This window comes from Dipodomys spectabilis, unplaced genomic scaffold (genome assembly GCF_019054845.1).
Source record: "Dipodomys spectabilis isolate Male_0828 unplaced genomic scaffold, ASM1905484v1 ptg000241l, whole genome shotgun sequence".
NCBI classification, from domain to species: domain Eukaryota; kingdom Metazoa; phylum Chordata; class Mammalia; order Rodentia; family Heteromyidae; genus Dipodomys; species Dipodomys spectabilis.
Window position 1 is genome coordinate 2,761,115 of NW_024870918.1, and position 15,414 is coordinate 2,776,528.

Sequence of the window (15,414 nt, forward strand, 5' to 3'; positions counted from 1 at the left end):
GGTACACCAAGTAGTCACTTGTATTTTCGCCTTATCTCTCTACCACCTCCACTGAACCTGAAGTGATCAGAACAGACAGTGAAAGATGGAGTCCTTCTGCCAAATCAATAATTGAGTCAGAGAGCACATGCACAGTTAAGCCTAATCTTTTTTTTTTCCCCCTCATGCTTCACTCTGGTCAAGAATCCCTGGGGAAAGTTGTCTATGGTGAAAGGATTGGGGGCTAGGTGTGGACATTCTGGTCTCTGGACAATATCCCATCACCCACACTGCTTGGCAACCTCACTAGCGTAGTACCTCATGGAGTGGGTACGGTTGCACCTTAAAATGAGGTAAAATGTTTTCTAAAATCCTAAGACCAATGATTCCAAAAAGATAGCTGAATATCACTGGCAATAGCAATTGCTCAGCCGGGAGCTCGTGGCTCATGCCTGTAATCCTAGCTACTCAGGAGGCTGAGATCTGAGGATCGTGGTTCAAAGCCAGCCCGGGCAGGAAAGACCTTGTGACTCCTATCTCCAATAAACCACCAGAAAACCGGAAGTGGCTCTGTAGCTCAAGTGGTAGAGCGCTCGCCTTGAGCTGAAGAGCTAAGGGACAGCACTCAGGCCCAGAGTTCAAGCCCCACGACCAACCAAAAAAAAAAAAAAAAATAGCAATTGCTCTATATTCTGGTGTTACCTTGGAGGCCTATGTTTATACTTCTCTGTCGACCTCAGAATAAAACAGTTGTTAGCATTTGATGGTGTCACTTCTGTAAAAAAAACCAGCAAAACCGCCAAACAGAACTTCTCTGTCTAATGCAAGAACTTTTTCCTGTCAACCTCACACCATACATACAGAATGAGATACCCTGAGTGATTTGCTGACCTGCCACTTACTGGCAGAGGGGGAATTCACTCATAGCGGCCTGGTTGTTGCACAATGAAATAAGAAATGAGAGGGAAAGTACAAAATGCCCATATTAGTTCCATCCCTTGCACCTGTTCTCATTTCTCCCTGAATCTCCAGGATACAAGAGCTATGGAGGAAGAGATTTGATCTTCTTCATGCCTGTATGCCCAGTACCTCCAACCGGCAGTCAGTTAAGTGCTCAAAAAACACACAAGTAAACTGCAGGCAGAATGTCAAGGGTCAAACTATTAAAGGGAGTCAAATGATTTTGTAAATAAAAACTAGAGAGTATCAGTGCTTGAGGTGTGCTTGCATAAAGAATCTCTAATGAGAAGCAAAGAGTTAGGCCATTCTGATCAATAGCATAAGGCTAACATAGGAAGCAACAAAAGGTTACTTCATGATGAGGAAAGCAGAGTTTATAAGGTGGGCTCCAAGAGAACCCCGTCCAAGTAGTCTCTAAAACAAGAGGGGAGTGTTGAGGGGGAATTACAGCGTTGAAATTCACTGGAGAGCCAAATGTTATTATTTATTCTTTGTGATTAACAAAGCAAGCGGAAACGACTTTTTTTTTTTTTTTTTTTGGCCTTCCACCCCCTCTCACATAAACACACACATGTTCAGGCAGCATCTTAAATTTAGGAAGCTGACGTCAACTCAGGGGTTCTACGAGTTATAATGTTCTTTCATGTATGTAGCAAAGTAATACACCCTTTTATATTTCAGTGAATAAAAGGAAATCACTTAGTTCCTGTTATGGTTTACCTTGAAATCGGCTTCAATAGGTATTTGGCAATTATACCTCAAGTTTAAACAATGAAGATACAAATATTCAAGTGAACTTAATATTTCCAGTTCTCAAGTTTTGCACGTTGATATTCATTAGCCTATAATACTATTTTCTACCTATATTATCATTTTCATCTGGAAACCTCAGAGAATGTTAGAATTACTCACATGCGGTTCTGTAAAATGCTCCCTGATTGGAGAGGAGAGGAGGAGGCTAAAGGAAACTATTAAAAGTTCTTAGAGGGAAAGCATAAAAGGAAAATGGAAAATGATGGCACATTAGTGAAATGTTAATATAAGAATATGTCATATAGGAAACTTGAATAAGAAGAGAACTCTTAGGCTCACTGTTGGACTGTCATTGACATAACGAAGGTATGTGGCTCAGAGACATGGCAGTTTAAGCCTGTGCCACACAGCTGATGAATGGTAGGGATCCAGACTCTCAGGATTTGAACATGATAATTTGCTGGCTTTCAATCCAACTTACTGATGTCCAGGGACCTGAGCTCTGGTCTTAAGCATCCCACCCTGTAGCCCAGAGAAAAAGGATCATCCTCTGGGTCCCTGGCTCCCTTGGGGCTCAGGATGAGAGTGACTCGAGTTCATCTGCCTCTACCCATTCCCCAAATCACGACTTCTGCCCCCTCAAAAATGTATTCCAACCCCACAGGTGGTATTGTTCATTCACAGGCCTTGATGCCCAAACCAGGAAGACCGCCTCCCAATCCAGCAGTCCTGATCTCTTATTCTTCCTTCACAGTTCTGGTGGCAATGTCATTTCACAGTTCAAATACATGAGCTTTCCCAACGGTATAAAGAAACTTGAAGGCACAAATCACAAAGAGGTACACGTTTCAACCAGATGTGTACGCTATGAAACTTGTCTACTTTTGACCAGCTCCGCATTCTCCTTGTTACCCTTAGGATTCCCTGTCCTCCTCTTCCTTCTCCAAAGCACAGAGCCTACAGACGTGATGGGGATGGGATGGTGGGGGGGGGGGGTGGATATAGGTGCGGGCTTGAGTAGGGCAAGAGTTCAGATAAGCTGAACTGGAGCGTGATAAGTCTGACCATGTGATGCCATTCACAATCTTTCTTCATTTGGTCTAAGGGTATGGAGTTTTACATTTGTCACAGAAAAGAATGACTTATCCCGTAAGTATGTGACTAATCCAATGAAGAAAATGTGCCTGGGGTGTGAGGGAGCAGCCTCTCAGCGGCTTCCCAGGAGCACACACTGCTGTGGCCTCATCTCTTCTCCAGAACACTTCCCGCTAGCCTCAGGCCAGGCCTGGGCCTCTGTGTTCTTGGGCAAGGAGCTGTGGTAGTACACCCTGTCTTCCTTTTGTCCAGACATTCTTGCCTTTATAATGGAGAGGGTGTTTGTGTTTTTGTTTTGAAATAAGTAAATAAAAGGCCCTGGCATTTCTCCCCACAAAACTCCAAATGCCACAGTCATCCTCCCTAGGTCCCCATCTCCCTCCTTCCTGCTTTGCTAAAAGGCCCTGCACAGCCATCTGCATAATAAATGCAGTTCAACTTCATGGAATTCTAAGGCTCACAATGTCACAGTACCAACTGTACCAACCCTGACAAAAGTTAGGCTTTACTATCTAACTACAAACAAGAAACTCTGAAAGTGCCTCCTCCCCTGATCCCCTACCCCATTCCAGCCATACATATCAACACACCTACAAGTCCTTCATAGTAATTTCTGTGACCTGAATAGAGGGGACACGTTGTCGCTCTTCTCCCAGCATGCTTTCCTCAAAGTCACGTGGTTAAGAAGAGCAAAATCTCTGATAGAGATTGACTCTCAGCACTCTCACCCGCCCCCCCCCCCCCCCCCACTGAATTGTTGTTCGACCAGGCCAAGAATCTAGCAAGATGGAAAGCTTTCACTTGGAACAGAGAAAAGTGTGACATGAAGAGTGTAGACTAAGAAGCAAAGAAAGCCTTAGAACAGGAGATGAAGACCATGTCATAACCTGAAGAGATCAGTGATGTTGAATCAAATATTCAAAGGACCCATCTTACGTACTGACATTGGATCTCTGCTCAGTGTCCACCCATCACAAGGTATGTAAGCCAAGTCCTCCCAAAAACAGATTAGGGTGCTTGTCTGAAAATCTGACAGAGAAAGAAACAAGAAATGCATAAATGTCAACAAGAGAAAAAGATGGAAGATTTCCTAAGACTAGTAGGAGCAGAGTGAAAATGTCCCCATGGAGACAGAGCGGGAAGGTTCAGTTTACAGGGTAGAGGAAGGAAGGGGAGTGAAGGAAAACTTAATGAAGATAGTGGAATGTCACTTGGGCCTTGAGGTTAACAACAGCAATAACCAAAAAGCAAATAAAGTTTGCACAGAGAGTTGGGGAAATTCATCAACCTTGACAATCTTGTTTAAAATAACTTCTCCAACATTCAAACTTGGGCAAACTTGGGAGGAAAGCTTAGGTATCCAGTCTACAGCAGGACTCTAAGGATCAGCTTAAAGAAAGAATGTCAGAAAAAAGAACTAGGCTCAGTCCACTTCCTAAAGAATAACTCAGTCTTTTAAAAAAAAGTTTTCTGGCTGTACTAGGAGATAAGGCTCCAGAGATCATTAAGATAAGAACTGGTTTTGTTGTTTTGTTTTATTTTTCATTTCTGTTCACTGATTCAGAACATCTTCTCTGACCTGAAAGGCTGCTTCTTGTTTTCTATGTATCTTCCTCTACAAACGAATTGATAATTCACCCACAAGAAGTCACAACATCTCTAGAACTCACAATACTGTTGTTCTGAATGGAGAAGTGCTGTGGATTAGTAGTAGTGAAGATAAAGGAAATAAACCTACCAGGATTTTCTTGTTTGGAGGCCAAGTTGTCTACCTAGGTGGTGAAACATTCTCAAGGCCCACACCACTTCTTGGGCTGAGATGTACAACTTTAAACACTTCATAAGATGATTTGTGTCACATATTTTAAAAAAAAAAAAACATACTGGGTTAAAAGCTCATGTTGTAAGTTACTCCATCAAAAGCTTAGAAAAGCAGTGGAAACACTTTTCTGGTGGTTATTCACGTCATTTTGCCAATCATTTCAAAGATAAATGTGTTTTAAAAAGCAGCTGGAGGGAATGCAGTCCTAATAGTCAATTGATATCTTATGAAACTAGAAAAATGGAGGGGAAGAGTGGGGATGGGAAGGAAGGATGGGGGAAGATGATTAAAGGGGGAACGTGGATCAAGTTGCATTGTACGTCTACTTAAAGATGATCAAATATTCTTAAGCATTTTCTGAAAAACAACAACAACAAACAAACAAAAACTTTACTCTGTTCATTAGGCTTCTATGAACTCTCCATCTTTCAATCAAGAAAACAAATTAGGACTGTGTGAGCTGTTGCCCACACTAAATAAACTGCCTTGGGACCGTCTTTGCCTGGAGTCAGACCTGGCAAAGGCTGGGAGAAAGCTCTGTGTACAACAACCTGCTGTACTAATTAGTCTCCCATGAGCCTCAGGCACGGCTTGTACAGGACCCTGACTCTTCACATCATCACCCCCGCAGATTCCAAGAGTTACCAACTTACAAGAGTCTACCCATGATGCAATAGATGGCCTCCTCGGTGAGGACCAGCCATCTTCCCACAAAGGGAATTTGCTCTAAAAAGAAGGCTTACCAATAAAACCCAAAGTACAACAGGCTCCCTCAACAAAGAAAGCACTTCACGAAAGCCCCCCTTTCATCTGTTCATTGGCGGTTACAAAGATCATCACAGGTAATTATCACTTCTGAAATTCAGGTGGACCCAAACTGCTTGGAGGTCATAGAAAAGCAGCCCATGGGGGGTGGGGGGAATAGGCCATCAAAAGCTACTTTTAATACTTCAATTCTTTACAAATATAAATATTATAGCAAAGCCTTGTCTCAGAACTCAGTAGACACATAATGGAATTATTAGGGGTGAGAAATCTTTTATGTATTTAGGATATGGCAAAGCCGAAAGGGGAAAAAAAGGGAGCTCGTTTCAAAGCATGACACCCTGAAATGTAACCACATGTATATTAGGTGCATATATGAAAGGTATTCATGGATATTTAGATATATGCCTGTCTACAGGTCATGTGGGGCCCTTTGCAAAGCAATCTCCTTTGGAATGCTGATAATAACCAATGATAGCTATTTCCTTTTCTTTCCACTAAGGTAATTTCATTTGTACATCAAATCTACAAAAGCGTGAGATGCATACTTCAAATTTTACTTAGCAGTAAAACTCAACTACTGTATGTCCAATGCACTAAGGTACGATACGATAGATTTAACTTGCCTGACATCCATAGTAGCAACAAAATTTCAACAACCAAGGCTTCAGATCCACTCCAACTGGAATGGATAATAGCCATGTATGAACCTGCCATCAGGAGACTCGGTTAACCTCTTCACTTTCCAAGTCTCCTATCTACAAAATAGACATTAATAGAATCCAAATATATCCAAATATCAGCTCAATTTTGAGATGAATCAAACAAAGCATTAGACATGAAAATACCTTGTTGAACTATCATATCCAAATGTTCATTCATGCCAGGATCCTTCTAAGAATATCAATTATCACCCTGAACTTGAATACACAAGTTACGAGATTAATCTGATATACTGCTTTGTTCATGAACCCCCCTTGGCACAAAACTTCAGAGAGACAAACCGTCAACCCACATTGGATAAAAGATTCATGTTTTAGCCCAGAAGTCAAGTCTTTCTACAATCTCTGACTTTACCTACTGAACACTCTGCCTCACTGGGATCTCTTGCCCCAGGAAACCAGGTCAAAACAGATGTAGAGTCTTCCTAAAACTTGCTCTGGCTTGGTCCCTGTGATCTCAAGGTTTCTTCTCATCTAGGAGGATCAGGAGCATCCCTTCCCCCATCTCTGCACTCCTCTTGTTCAACTCTACCTCACTTCTAGAAACTTTATCTGCCCCATGGATTCAAGAGAGCTTGCCCTGATATCTCTGCATCACATGGCCCTTAACAATTTACATGTGCTATTTGTATGTTTAAATGTTCAGGTATATCCTTATAACATACAAATTCTCACAGACCACTGATCTTTCTTTCTTTCTTTCACAGAACTTGGACTTTGCTTAATGGCCCTTCAGCACAGCACAACAACCAAACCACAAAAATAAGTGCAAATATTTGCACAACTATTATACACCTAGTTCCACAACGCAAAGGGGGTATACGGGAGTGGGCTCTCCTCACAGACATTTGTTTCCATAGGGATGAGTCATCTCTCAGCAGGATAGTAAAAACTGGAACACACTGCATCAGCTAGGTAAAGACACATACAATCATCTTGAACAAGGAAAACACAAAGGAAGTGCAACTTCCAAGGAGAATTCCCCTACCTAACTTGCCACCATCTTTGTTTTGTTTTATTTTCTTCATTTCTAAATAATTTTAACCAAATCTGAATTTTTTAAAAGGGCAGGAAATCAGAATTATATTTAACAGTTTTAAAAGTTTGATTTCAACATCAGTGTGGATTCACTCATCAGTTTACAAAAGTATTAGCCCATGTTTAAAGTAAGTCCCTAAGCCCTTCATGCTTGCAGAAAGGGAGATCAGACATTGGCATGGGACTGATGCTTATGCTGATGTCTGTCCACTTAAAAATACAATGGGAGCCGGGCGCTGGTGGCTCACGCCTGTAATCCTAGCTACTCAGGAGGCTGAGATCTGAGGATCGCAGTTCAAAGCCAGCCCGGGCAGGAGAGACCGTGAGACTCTTATCTCCAATAAACCACCAGAAAACCGGAAGTGGCGCTGTGGCTCAAGTGGTAGAGCGCTTGCCTTGAGCTGAAGAGCTGAGGGACAGCGCCCAGGCCCAGAGTTCAGGCCCCACGACCGACAAAAAAATAAAAAAAAAATAAAAAAAAAAAAAAAAAATACAATGGGATATTTTGTTAATTTTAAGTGCTTTAAATCTTATAGGCATATAACCTGATTATATTTGTGCAAATGTCCAGCTAATCTTTCCTATCTATAAAATACATTTCCATGAGAAAAAGGTGCATTGTGAACCCAGAAGTCCAAATGGGTAACAGTCACAGCAGAAATCACAATCTAGGCCGGGCACCGGTGGCTCATGCCTGTAATCCTAGCTACTCAGGAAGCTAAGATCTGAGAAAGGCAGGCAGTTCAAAGCCAGCCCTAGCAGGAAAGGTCGGTGAGACTCTTATCTCCAATAAACCACTAGAAAACCGGAAGTGGCGCTGACTCAAGCAGTAGAGTGCTCGCCTTGAGCTGAAGAGCGCAAGCACAGCGCCCAAGCCCAGAGTTCAAGCCCCACGGCCAACAAAAAAAAAAAAGAAATCACAATCTATGTATTTCATAAAGCATCAGTCCAGTGAATAAATTAATGAGATATGCATATTCAACATTCAATAGTCATTTAGCTAATAATGAATTTCATCTGATTCATTATATATTTTACTATGGTTGAATAATTTAAGTATCTTTGTGTGTGTATGTGTGTGTGTGTGTGTACTCAAGCTGGAGCTCAGGGCCTGGGTGCTGTCCGTTAGCACTTTGTTCAAGACTAGTATTCTACCACTTGAGCCACAGTTCCACTTCCAGGCATTTTGGTGGTTAATTAAGAGATAAGTGTTTCAAAAACTTTCCTGTCTGGGATAATCTTGCTCCCCAATGCTCAGCTCTCAGTCAGTCTCTCTGAGTAGCTAGGCTTACAGTCATCAGATACCCCACCAGAACCTAGTAATACTTTTATGTTTTAAAAACAATCAAAATATCTTATATAGCCCTGCTGTATCCTGAACACGTTCAAGGAAAAGTGTTATATCAACATATGGAACAATACAATCATAATAAACAGTTAATAAAGCCACAAAGTTTTCCAAATTCAGGCTACAAGATCCCATTTAAGTTAGTGATAAATATCTCAGGCAAATAAATGTGCTCTTTCAAAAGACTGAAAGAACAGAGTTCTAGATGCCTGTATTCTCTGCTAAGTATAAAGTCACAACTTTTAGTATAGAAAAAATAAACACTCTAGGCCTTGTATACTCTACCAAATAAATTATCACCATCTGCACTTTCTATTCCTAGCCACTTATGGAATGACCCATGACTGTATTAACTGCCTAGAGATTAAAGTTCCACAATAAGAACTCTTCCAAAGAAGAGAAAATGCAGCGTCCTCGAGTAGCCAGACCCAATCTCAGAAATGCCACATTTAAGAAAAAGGAACAAGTTAGAAGATTTAAAAAACAAACAAACAAACAAAAAACTCCAACAACATAACATTAAGAGGAAAAGTCAGAAGTAATCCCAAAATAACTCTTCATAATGGCTTTTCACATTATGGAAATTTTCTCACCAGAAATCCTGCAGAAAGGCAATGTGACTCCTGTATAGAGTTTTCTAAGGCCATTCATCCTAAGCAACTAATTGTCCATGTCTTCCCTTAAGATCACCTTGACAAGAAGGAGGAGCAAAACATCCTGGTGGAATCAGGTCTCAATAACGCTCCTGCAGATTGTAAAAGCTGGGATGTGGTCAGAGCATCTTATTTGAGATAATTGAGTTGTCCTCATGGGAGCATGTCAAGATGTCATAAACCTGATTAATTATATTTATGTGAGTATCAAAAAGCTGCTGACCTAAAAGAACCTGACAAAGGCCTTGTATACAGAAAGGCCTTGTTTATAGAGGAAGACTTTTCAAGAAGGGTGGATGGGAGGGGGGAAGTACTGGAGGACAGCAGAGCCACTCTTAGAATTTCTGGAAAGTTTCTGTTGATGGTGATACTCCAATATATAATAAGCCTTTAAATGAAATGTCAAAACATTAGTCTTATAACAAGCATCACACTTGCCTTTTAGAAAGAGAATGAGATTTTTTTTTCACCAGCCTGAAGAATGACTTATCTTAAACCTCATCAAAGAAAACCAGTTTTAAATAATTATCTGCAGAAGGGTTACCTTCTAGGTATAGACAGTGTCTGCTATATTTGAAACAGAATTCAAGCATTAACAATACAGTAAAAGAGCCACACCTTTTTTTTTTGGTCAATTCTAAGCCTTAGGTGTTGGTCAAAGCACTGTTCAAGAGACTTGATGAGAAATGCACAAAAAAGCCACTTTTAAAAACGAACAAAAGAAAAGATCTAAGGCTGCTTTGAACACGCTCTTGTGGTGAATATTTTTTTGTGAAACACCACAGTGCAGCCAGTGCCAACGTTGGGCTGTAACTGATACAAGAGAAAAGCTGCATTGAAAGAAGCCCCCCCCTCCTTCGCCCTCAAGGGCTCTGATACTCTAAATCCCTCATTTATTTTAAAATGCTCTCTACCAATATGCCATTAAAAAAAAAAACAACAGAACAAGGTATAGTCCTCTGAACTACAGGGCTCCCCCTATCACAATCTACTTTAATAAACATCTTATATCCCTAACAGGTGTCTCTAAATTCCCCTCTTCCAATAGTAAACATCTGTGTTGAAAAGAAGGCACTGTATTTTGTTGTTTTGCTGGAATTTGTATTGCTTACGTTTCCTTCCTTCTAGAAAAAAATTACTAGTGTAGTCTATTAATTGGTCAAAATAATGGGTTTCATTATGACACTTTTATTCATGTATATACTTTAATCATATTTGGTCCTCCATTATCCTCTTTTGTTCCCCTCTCTTCCTTCCCACTGGACCTCCTCCCCTTCAAAAGGGAGCATTTTAAAAGAAAGCATGCAGGCCCAGGAGAATAAAAGGGCAATTAGATTCCTAAAAGAGAAAGTGTGTCTCTATTTGCATAACAATGCACCAGCTAGGATTCAACCCTGCCACACCTCCTAACCTTTCACCCTTGAGCTAGAAGTAGCCTGGAAGCTAGACCAGCCTGGCCAAGCCAGCTCTCTACCCCCGGTAACTGTTGACCAATATTACTGAAAACATTTGAATGTGCATATGTAAGTGGATACACCCACAAAACACTGAGCACGGTTTTTCTTTTAGTGCGGTTCTCAGTGGTCTCTGGATCTTCACTTGCTGCACTGGACAGGAATGTTCTGCTACTGCAGCCCACAAGCCACGCCACAATCTTAAGTGTTCCCCCAAAGCCTTCTGTTTGCAGAAGAAGCAAGGCATCCATAACTAGGTGTAAATTCAAGAGAAGTCCTTTGCGAGGGAAGTTGGGGAGAATCAACTCTGCTGTCGGTAATGCACAGACTTTAAAAATAACTACTCGGTGCAGTAAACAACGTGTATTCTGTAATGCTTTCCTTATGCTCCATCTTTGAGCATACAAAGAAAGACAGGCCAACCTCATACCCAGAAAGGAGACGCAGATAGCACCTCTCAAAAAAAAAAAATCAGTAACCTGGTGGCTCTGCTTTTTCCATCAGAGAGAGAGAGAGAGAGAGAGAGAGAGAGAAGGAAAACTCTCCCAAAAGTTATATAAACAAAGGGATGAGAGAGCCCAGTGTGGGCTTTGCACCCATGTGCCACTAAAATTACATAACCCTCCGTGCAGACGCTGAAGAAGGAATGGAGGATTCGGTGCAGCACCCCTGGCTCGCCGGACTCCCCAGCCTTCCTGCTTCCCAGCAAAGCATCCACCGCGCCGGCCGAGGGCCGGGGACTCTTCTCGATGCCTTGTATTTCCCCGTGCTGGAGGATGAATGTGTCTTTAAACCCTGCGAGAGTCGGAGGCACGTTTAGGCCCCGAAGTTTGCGTGTGCAACAAGCCACTAGGACAACCCGCCCCCCCCCTCCCCGGACCCGGAGTGAGGAAATAACAGAACTGACAAGCCGCGGCCGGCGGCGGCTCGCCGGGCCTTCCTCCCGCTCCTCCTCCTCCTCGCTTTCCCCGATGCCTTCCCGCGGCAAAGTTTGCCAAGCAAATGGATCGATCCGGAGGGATCGGGCACCCGCTTTCCCCCAGCCCAGCCCAGCCCGGCCTGACCAGGCAGGAAAAGCGCGCTGGACACTGGAGAGGGTGGCGGGCAGGGTGTCGGTGAGCCCGGGAAGACCTCGGCGAGCCGCCCGGGGCGCTCTGCGGGCGGCGGCGGCGCGGGCTTCTTACCTGGGGCGCGGGGCGGGGAGGAGGAGACGCGGGCGGGCGGGCGGGAGAGCGGCTCCGGGCTCCTCTCTCTCCCCCCCTCCTCCCCGAGGGGAATGGGATCTGCAAAGCCGCAGCCTAGGCCGGCGCCCTCGGCCCGGCCCCCGCCGCCGCCGCCGCCGCTTCCTCCCGCTCGCGCGTCATGTCACGGCGATCAAACATGTCTGTGTGCGCTTCGCCGCGGTGACTTCCTGATTCTCCGCCGCTCGCGCGCGCCACGCACTCACACTGACTGCCACACGCACGGCCACCCCCCCCTCCCCTGACACACACACGCGCGCGCGCGCGCGCACACCAGCCCTCCTCCCCTCCAGTCCCCCCCCCCCCCCAGCCCGCGCTCGCCTCGGCCTCCCCGGGGCTCCCGCGGAGCCGCGGGCCGAGCGCGCCGGGCTGGCGACGCACTGGCCTGGCGCGCACTCCACGCACTCGCACTCACGCGCAGACACACACGCTCGCTCGGGTCCCCGGGAGCGCGGAGCCGCGGGAGCTCGCCGTCCCCCGCCCTCCCCTCCCTCCCTCCCCACCCCTCCACCCGACTTAGCTGCCCGGCCAAACTTTTTTTTTTTCCTTTTCCTTACCCTGGCTTGATCATCGTCCAACTTCCCTCCTCTCCCCCCCCCCCCTCGCCTCCCAGCCCCCGGGTCCCCAAGCGATCTGAACCCACCCCAGCCGCTCACCACCAACCATCTGCATGCAAACGCCAACCCGGATTCCCATAAAATAAAAGAAAAAATAATAATAATAATGCGATCCAGGCGGCGAGGGCGGGGAGCGAGCGCACAGACCAGACAGACACTTGGCCGAAAAGCGATTTTCTTCCCCGCGTGTGCCGGAAACTGGTGTGAGTTGTCCCAGCTCAGGGCACTCGGTGTCAGCTCCCCCCTCCTCCGCCCCCCCCTCCACGCCTCAACCTCCCTTGGAACCCGCACCGCTGCACCCCTCCACCGGAGCGGTTCAACTGCATCCGGGCTGCAAGGCCTGGAACGGGGCACCCGGGGCCACTAGGCTCGATGTTTTTCCCAGCGGCTGGAGGGGGGCTAGCGGGCTGGACTGGTTATTTGGGGAAGTGCATCGCGACACCTTTGCAGATGGCAACGCCGTGTTGTGCAACACAAACAGGAGGAGGGGAGACGGAGGGATGGGGCGGGGGGAAGCCGTAAAAAAGAAAGAGGAGGGGTGTGAATCAGGTTGGGATGGGAATAAAGCAAACTCGAAAGCGCGGAGAAGGAAGGGGGTGCGTGTCATCCCTAGGAGGAGGCTCCCTCGCGGTCTGCCCGCCTCCCACCCGCTCTACCTCCGCCCCCCCCCCCCCACCGTGCCCTCCCTACCGCAGCCCTTCCCCTTCCCCGGCTACGCTACCGCGGCGGCCGGGGCGCGCGCGGGTCCGGCGGTGACAGTCAGGCAGAGAGGATTATCCGGATCACGGCCTCCCCCGCCCCGAGCACCCGGGCGCTCCCGGGTCCCAATGCGCCCCCGAGCGTCCAGACGCCCCGCGGCCGGAGCTCCAGCCGAGCTTTAGTCAAGGAATGACACGAAGCAAAAGAAAAACCAACCTGGAGAGGGAGAGGGAGGGGCGGGCAGGGGCAATGGAGCCCGACTGGCACCTTCGACCTCCTTTAGGGGGAACGGAGTGTCCCGAGGCCGGGGAGGGCCGGGGGGGGGGGAGCTTGGGGAAGGAGGGGGGGGGACCTCCAGTCTTCTCACACCCGCCAGCAGTGCGGCGCCGACCGGACACCCTGAACTTCCAGCACCCGAGCCCGCGCTGCAAAAACCATGCAGCAGCCGGGGAACGGCTGCAGCCGCCGCCGCCGCGGCCCGGGGCTCAGTCCACGGGGAAGTCCCGCGGCTCTAAAAGGCCTAGCCTCACAGCCCGTGTCCCCAACCCCGCCCGAGGAGACGCGGAAAGTGGAGAGGACACCTCCGATCCCCCAACCCCCGGCTCCGCACGCACCAGCCCGGCCCATCTCGGTTACCACCACCTCCTCCTCCCTCCGTGCAACTCCCGGCCCGCCCGGGGCGTGGGGGGGGGGGCGTGGGGAGGGCGAGGAGGAGGCTCCCCCGGGCGAGATCGGCTGGCGTCTTCGCCGCCCCGAGCCCTATAAACAAGTCCCCCGGAAAAAAAGCGAGTGGCAGCCGTGTTGATGGGCGCCCCGCTTCCAGCCGGGGCTCCTCGCCCTCCTTTTACCTCCCCCCCCCCCCCCCCCCCAGCCACCATCACCGCGGTTCTCCTTCCAACTCTTCCGGGCAGGATCGCTCGGGATGAACTGTCGTGTTCCATTCTCTTCCTCTACAACTCCCTCCCCGCACCCCGACTTCACACACACACACACACACACCTCCGACCCCCTCCAGCCTTCCCTCCCCTCCCGGGCCACCCGCCCTCTCCCCACCTTAGCATTCAAGGGGATGCGGGGCGGGGCGGGGGGGGGGAGAGGTTGCAACCTGACCGGGCGTGTTGCAACCTTGAGTTGGCAGCTCGTGGCTACCCGGCTGCCCGGGGTCAAGGGCTGTGGTTGAGTTGGGATTTCTATCCCCCCCCCTCCCACCTCCCTCCCAGCCCCTCCGCCCCAGGCCATCGCCCCCCCCCGCTTGAAGTAGTAATTATTACTGTTATTATTAGAACCGCGGGGTTCGGTTGAAACTTTCTCGTGTCTTCCACGGCCTCCGGGGAGCTGTCGTTAGAGCATTCCACCTGAGGCCCGCGGGGAGGAGGCGGGCTTTGTGTGTGTTTGGTTGTGAGTGTGAGTGTGGTGTGGGTGTGTTACCCCGGCTGGCCCGCCTGTTTGTTTTGGTCCGGATGCATGCACGATCCATGATAATTAGGATAATAATGAAGAATCCGAAGCGGCGCAGGCGGTGCGGGTGCCCCGGGGGGGTGGGGTTGCGCGGCGGGTTGCGTTCGGGGTGGGGGGGGGGGAAGAGGCCGGAGCGGAGGGGGGAGGAAAACCCAGAGGAGAGAGGAGTTGTAAGTTATATTTACCTTGCTCGCGAGGAGTGTGCTGGCTGGATCTCCTCTCTCTGAGTCACCCAGAGTACAGAAACAGAGGGAGCGAGGGACTAGATTATGAATATGACTTCATTGATGACAGCCGTCCCCTCCTCTTCCTAAACTCGGGCTCCGCCCCGCGTCCCACCCTCGCCGCCTCCACCGGCGCCGGAAGACGCGCTGCAGTTGGCCCCGCGCGCCGCTCCTCCCTGCCCTCCTGGGCGCGGGTTGGCGGGGCGCGCCTGTCACTCGTCCCGCTCAGCGACTCCGGGCGCGCAGGGGGTGGGGGTGAGTGGGTGGATGGGGGGGGCGTGGGGGGGAGGAGGGAGAAGAGAGGGGGCGGTGTGCAAGAATGTGGATCGAGACGGCTGTACTGTCTGCGTGGATCCCGGGGTGTCTTGTGTCTGCAGGGCGCCGGCTCTCGCCTCGTGTTTGTGCCCAGAGCTGGGAAGCTGGGGGGGGGGGGGGTCCGGGAAGCGGGGGGGGGGGGCGGGGGAGAGGGAGGGGAGGGGAGAGGCGATGGGAAACTACGCCGGACGCCTTGAGATCCGAGCTGGCCGGGAGTTGGGTGCCCTTTTCTCTCCTTTCCCTGCCAATCGGCTCCACCGAGGAAGCCGGG

The 15,414-nt window shown here is 48.4% G+C and overlaps 1 protein-coding gene across 2 annotated transcripts in view; it reads right to left on the minus strand.

Moving 5' to 3' along the window:
* Nucleotides 1–14,914, minus strand: part of Smarca2 (SWI/SNF related, matrix associated, actin dependent regulator of chromatin, subfamily a, member 2) — a 172,544-nt gene extending 157,630 nt beyond the window's left edge. For both annotated transcript variants that reach the window (XM_042699317.1, XM_042699316.1), the window contains exon 1: nucleotides 14,790–14,914. The gene's annotated coding sequence lies outside the window, so the exon portion shown is untranslated. The remainder of the gene's footprint in view (nucleotides 1–14,789) is intronic.
* Between the last annotated feature and the right edge of the window lie 500 nt (nucleotides 14,915–15,414).